Consider the following 6545-nt stretch of genomic DNA (forward strand, 5'->3'; position numbering starts at 1 on the left):
TTTTTTTTATTATTTTTAGATTTCGTCTCTTCCTCCGTCGGCTTACAATTTTTATTAATTTTTTTCCTTTTTTTTTTAATTTTTTTTATTTTTAGATTTTGTTTATTCCTCCGTCGGCTTACAATTTTTATCAATTTTTTTCCATTTTTCCTTTTTTTTTATTTTTTTTTAAATTTTTTTTAATTTCAGATTTTGTTTCTTCCTTCCTTTGCTTACAATTTTTATTAATTTTTTTCCTTTTTTTTTATTTTTTGTTTTGTTTTGTTTTTAGATGATGTTTATTCCTCCGTCGGCTTACAATTTTTATTATTTTTTTCCATTTTATATTTTTTAAATTTTTTTTATTTCTTTTTATTTTTAGATTCCGTTTATTCCTCCGTTTGCTTACAATTTTTATTTTTTTTTCCTTTTTTTTAATTTTTTTTAAATTTTTTTTAATTTCAGATTTTGTTTCTTCCTTCCTTTGCTTACAATTTTTATTAATTTTTTTCCTTTTTTTAATTTTTTTTTTTTTTTTTTTGTTTTGTTTTTAGATGCTGTTTATTCCTCCGTCGGCTTAGAATTTTTATTCATTTTTTTCCGTTTTTTTTGTTTTTTTATTAATTTATTTTTTTTTTTTTTTTATTATTTTTAGATTTCGTCTCTTCCTCCGTCGGCTTACAATTTTTATTAATTTTTTTCCTTTTTTTTTTAATTTTTTTTATTTTTAGATTTTGTTTATTCCTCCGTCGGCTTACAATTTTTATCAATTTTTTTCCATTTTTCCTTTTTTTTTATTTTTTTTTAAATTTTTTTTAATTTCAGATTTTGTTTCTTCCTTCCTTTGCTTACAATTTTTATTAATTTTTTTCCTTTTTTTTTATTTTTTGTTTTGTTTTGTTTTTAGATGATGTTTATTCCTCCGTCGGCTTACAATTTTTATTATTTTTTTCCATTTTATATTTTTTAAATTTTTTTTATTTCTTTTTATTTTTAGATTCCGTTTATTCCTCCGTTTGCTTACAATTTTTATTTTTTTTTCCTTTTTTTTAATTTTTTTAAATTTTTTTTTAATTTTAGATTTTGTTCCTTCCTTTGCTTACAATTTTTATTATTTTTTTTCCTTTTTTTTATTTTTTTTTAAATTTTTTTTAATTTCAGATTTTGTTTCTTCCTTCCTTTGCTTACAATTTTTATTAATTTTTTTCCTTTTTTTTTTTTTTTTTTTTTTGTTTTGTTTTGTTTTGTTTTTAGATGCTGTTTATTCCTCCGTCGGCTTACAATTTTTATTCATTTTTTTCCATTTTTATTTTTTTATTTTTTTAAAATTTTTTTTGTTTTGTTTTTAGATTTTGTTTATTCCTCCGTCGGCTTACAATTACTAATTTTTTCCATTTTTATTTTTTTTATTTTTTTTTTAATTTCTTTTTATTTTTAGATTTTGTTTATTCCTCCGTTCGCTTACAATTTTTATTCATTTTTTTCCATTTTTATTTTATTTATTTTTTTTAAATATTTTTTTGTTTGTTTGTTTTTAGATTTTGTTTATTCCTCCGTCGGCTTACAATTTTTATTCATTTTTTTCCGTTTTTTTTTTTTTTTTAATTTTTTTTTATTTTTAGATTTTCTTTTTTCCTCCCTTGGCTTACAATTTTTATTCCTTTTTTTCCTTTTTTCTTCCCCCCCCAGCCCCCCCCCCCCCCCCCCCCGGCGACTCGCCCCCCGCGGCGAGTCTATTTTCCGCGGCGGGGCTAGACCTGGTGTTCCTTCCCGTTCACCGCGCCCCCCCCGCCCCCCCCCCCCCCCCCCCCCGCCCCCCGCCCCGGCGACTCGCCCCCCCCGCCCCCCTATCGGTGGCGACTCTTTTTTTTTTTCCTTTTTTTTTTTCTTCCTTTCATTCTTTTTGTACATTTTTGTCTTGTCCTTTTTAATTCTTTTCTTCTATCGCTTTTTTTTTTTCTCGGGGGGGGGGGTGGGGGGTGGGGGGGTGGGTGGGCGGGGGGGTGCCGGTCGTTCCCCCCCGGGGCGGGGGGCGTCTTCTTTCTTTCTTTTTTTTTTTTTTTAAATTTCATTCATTTATTTATTTATTTGCATACGCGTTGTTCCTCCCCGCCCCCCCCCCCCCCCGTCTTCTTTTTTCGTTTTTTTTTTTTTGTTTTTATAATTTTTTAAAATGTTATTTCACTTATTTATTTAGTTTAATTTTCCCGTTTATGTGTTTATTCGTTCATTCGGGCGGGGGGGGGGGGGGGGGGGCGCGCGTGTGTGTGTCCTGTTCCAGCGCCCCCAACCTCCCCTCCCCCCGTTCTGTCTGTCTGGTTTTATTTAGTTAGTTAGTTACTTTTCATTTGCGGGGGGGGGCGGGGGTGGGCGGGTGTGCGTTGTTCCTCTCCCCTCTCCCCTCCCCCCCCGTTCTGTTCGGTTTTCTTTATTTATTTAATTAAACGGGGGGCGGGGGGGGGGGGGGGGTGGGGGGGGGTGGGGGGCTGGGAGCGTGCGCACGCGCGTCTGTGTATCGTTCCTCCCTCGCCCCCCCCCCACCCCCCCCCCCCCGTTTCTTTCATTCATTCGTTCCTTCCTTCATTCGTTTATTACGTAGGGGGTGGGTGCGCGCGCGCGCGTGTTGTCGTCGTCGTCGTCGTCGTGTTGGTGTCCGTCCCCCCCCTTTTTCTCATTATTTATTCATTTAGTAGGTTTTGGGGGGGGGGGGGGGCGCGGGGGGGTGGGGGGGGTGTGTGTGCGCGCGCGTGTATTATTCCACCAACCCCCCCACCCCACCCCCACCCCCCCCCCCCCGGATTTTATATTCATTTATTCATTCGCTTATTTATTTAAAGGGGGGGGCGCGCATGGGCGCGGCCGCGTATCGTTTCTTCCCCACCCCCCATACGCTCCCCCCTCCCCCCACCCCACCCTTACCTGTTTTGTCTCAGAATTTATTTATTTATTCATTTATGTAGTGGGGTGGGGGGTGGTGTGCGCGTGCGTATTGCTCTCCACCCCGGGCCGCCCCCCCCCCCCCCCCACGTGTCTTTTTTTAAATTATTTTCTAAATTTTTAAAATTAATCAATCTATCTATTTATTTATTTATTTATTTATTTATTTATTTATTTATTTCGGGGGGGGGGGGGTGTGCGCGCGCATGCCCGTGTATTTTCCCCCCCCCCCCCGCCTTTGTATTATTTATTTATTTATTAGTTTTCGGGGGGTGGGCTGGGGGTGGGGTCGAGGGTGGCGTGCGCGTATTCCTCCACCCCGCCCCCGTCTTTTTCTTTAGTGTTATGTTTTACTTTTTTTGAAATGTATTTGTTTGTTTATTTCATCGGGGGTGGGGGGCCTGCGCGCGCATGCGCTGTTCCTCCCCGTGCCCCCCGTCTGTGCCCCCCCTCCCCCCCTCCCTCCCCCACACACCCCCACACCACACACGCCCCCCCGTCTCTGTTTTTCTCATTATTTCTTTCTTTTATTTTGTACTTCTGGGGGGTAGGGTCGGGGGGAGGTGGGGGGGGGGTGCGCGCGCGCCTGTCGTTCCTCTCCGTCTCGCCGCGGCCTCGGCGCGTCGCCATCCTCCCCTCCCCGAGGAAGGCCCTCCGCCCCGAGCCCCCCGCCGCCCCGAGAGTCCCGCGGACAGACAGGCGGGCGCACGCCCCGCCCGCGCCCAGCCGCTGGCTCGCTCGCGTTCCTGCCTTCCTTCCTTTAATTCTTACGGGCACCGTCCGTTAGAACTCATTTGTTCCCGGGTCCGTTTCTTCCGTCCTTTCTTCGGTCGAGCGCCGCCTCTTCGTTGCCTTTCTGGCCCCGTCTGGTTCCTCGGGCGTCCCCCGGCCCCAGCCCGAGGGAGGGCGGCGGGCGACTTGAGGCGGCCCGGCGCCCCGGCTGCCTCTCCCCGGGGGGGGGCTTCTTCTCCATCCGCCGGCCTGTGGGGCAGGATGTGGGGCAGAGGGAGGGGGTCCTCATCCCGTTAGGGGGGACTTGGGGCAGAGAAGGGGGCTGTGGGGCAGCATGTGGGGCAGAGGGAGGGGGGTGTGGTGCTGTTGGGGGGCAGGATGCGGGGCAGAGGGAGGGGGTTCTGGTGCTGTTGGGGGGCATGTGGGGCAGAGAAGGGGCCTGTGGGGCAGGATGTGGGGCAGAGGGAGGGGGTTCTCATCCCGTTATGGGGGACTTGGGGCAGAGAAGGGGGCTGTGGGGCAGCATGTGGGGCAGAGGGAGGGGGGTGTGGTGCTGTTGGGGGGGATGTGGGGCAGAGAAGGGGCCCGTGGGGCAGGATGTGGGGCAGAGGGAGGGGGTTCTCATCCCGTTACGGGGGGTGTGGGGCAGAGAAGGGGCCTGTGGGGCAGGATGTGGGGCAGAGGGAGGGGGTTCTGATCCCGTTACGGGGGATGTGGGGCAGAGAAGAGGCCTGTGGGGCAGGATGCGGGGCAGAGGGAGGGGGTTTTCATCCCGTTACGGGGGATGTGGGGCAGAGAAGGGGGCTGTGGGGCAGGATGTGGGGCAGAGGGAGGGGGTTCTCATCCCGTTACGGGGGGTGTGGGGCAGAGAAGGGGCCTGTGGGGCAGGATGTGGGGCAGAGGGAGGGGGTCCTCATCCCGTTATGGGGGACTTGGGGCAGAGAAGGGGGCTGTGGGGCAGCATGTGGGGCAGAGGGAGGGGGGGTGTGGTGCTGTTGGGGGGGATGTGGGGCAGAGAAGGGGCCCGTGGGGCAGGATGTGGGGCAGAGGGAGGGGGTTCTGATCCCGTTACGGGGGCATGTGGGGCAGAGAAGGGGCCTGTGGGGCAGGATGTGGGGCAGAGGGAGGGGGTTCTGATCCCGTTACGGGGGGTGTGGGGCAGAGAAGGGGCCTGTGGGGCAGGATGTGGGGCAGAGGGAAGGGGTTCTGATCCCGTTACGGGGGATGTGGGGCAGAGAAGAGGCCTGTGGGGCAGGATGCGGGGCAGAGGGAGGGGGTTCTGGTGCTGTTGGGGGGCATGTGGGGCAGAGAAGGGGCCTGTGGGGCAGGATGTGGGGCAGAGGGAGGGGGTTCTGATCCCGTTACGGGGGCATGTGGGGCAGAGAAGGGGCCTGTGGGGCAGGATGTGGGGCAGAGGGAGGGCGTTCTGATCCCGTTACGGGGGCATGTGGGGCAGAGAAGGGGCCTGTGGGGCAGGATGTGGGGCAGAGGGAGGGGGTTCTGATCCCGTTACGGGGGCATGTGGGGCAGAGAAGGCGCCTGTGGGGCAGGATGTGGGGCAGAGGGAGGGCGTTCTGATCCCGTTACGGGGGATGTGGGGCAGAGAAGGGGCCTGTGGGGCAGGATGTGGGGCAGAGGGAGGGCGTTCTGATCCCGTTACGGGGGATGTGGGGCAGAGAAGGGGCCTGTGGGGCAGGATGCGGGGCAGAGGGAGGGGGTTCTGGTGCTGTTGGGGGGCAGGATGCGGGGCAGAGGGAGGGGGTTCTGGTGCTGTTGGGGGGCATGTGGGGCAGAGAAGGGGCCTGTGGGGCAGGATGTGGGGCAGGGGGAGGGGGTTCTCATCCCGTTATGGGGGACTTGGGGCAGAGAAGGGGGCTGTGGGGCAGGATGTGGGGCAGAGGGAGGGGGGTGTGGTGCTGTTGGGGGGGATGTGGGGCAGAGAAGGGGCCTGTGGGGCAGGATGTGGGGCAGGGGGAGGGGGTTCTCATCCCGTTATGGGGGACTTGGGGCAGAGAAGGGGGCTGTGGGGCAGGATGTGGGGCAGAGGGAGGGGGGTGTGGTGCTGTTGGGGGGGATGTGGGGCAGAGAAGGGGCCCGTGGGGCAGGATGTGGGGCAGAGGGAGGGGGTTCTCATCCCGTTACGGGGGATGTGGGGCAGAGAAGGGGCCTGTGGGGCAGGATGCGGGGCAGAGGGAGGGGGTTCTGATCCCGTTACGGGGGAATGTGGGGCAGAGAAGGGGCCTGTGGGGCAGGATGTGGGGCAGAGGGAGGGGGGTGTGGTGCTGTTGGGGGGGATGTGGGGCAGAGAAGGGGCCTGTGGGGCAGGATGTGGGGCAGAGGGAGGGGGTTCTCATCCCGTTACGGGGGATGTGGGGCAGAGAAGGGGGCTGTGGGGCAGGATGCGGGGCAGAGGGAGGGGGTTCTGATCCCGTTACGGGGGAATGTGGGGCAGAGAAGGGGCCTGTGGGGCAGGATGCGGGGCAGAGGGAGGGGGTTCTGATCCCGTTACGGGGGAATGTGGGGCAGAGAAGGGGCCTGTGGGGCAGGATGTGGGGCAGAGGGAGGGGGTTCTCATCCCGTTACAGGGGATGTGGGGCAGAGAAGGGGCCTGTGGGGCAGGATGCGGGGCAGAGGGAGGTGGTTCTGATCCCGTTACGGGGGAATGTGGGGCAGAGAAGGGGCCCGTGGGGCAGGATGTGGGGCAGAGGGAGGGGGTTCTGATCCCGTTACGGGGGCATGTGGGGCAGAGAAGGGGCCTGTGGGGCAGGATGTGGGGCAGAGGGAGGGGGGTGTGGTGCTGTTGGGGGGGATGTGGGGCACAGAAGGGGCCTGTGGGGCAGGATGTGGGGCAGAGGGAGGGGGTTCTGATCCCGTTACGGGGGATGTGGGGCAGAGAA

Source organism: Numenius arquata, unplaced genomic scaffold, assembly GCF_964106895.1.
Source record: "Numenius arquata unplaced genomic scaffold, bNumArq3.hap1.1 HAP1_SCAFFOLD_439, whole genome shotgun sequence".
Classification (NCBI taxonomy): Eukaryota; Metazoa; Chordata; class Aves; order Charadriiformes; family Scolopacidae; genus Numenius; species Numenius arquata.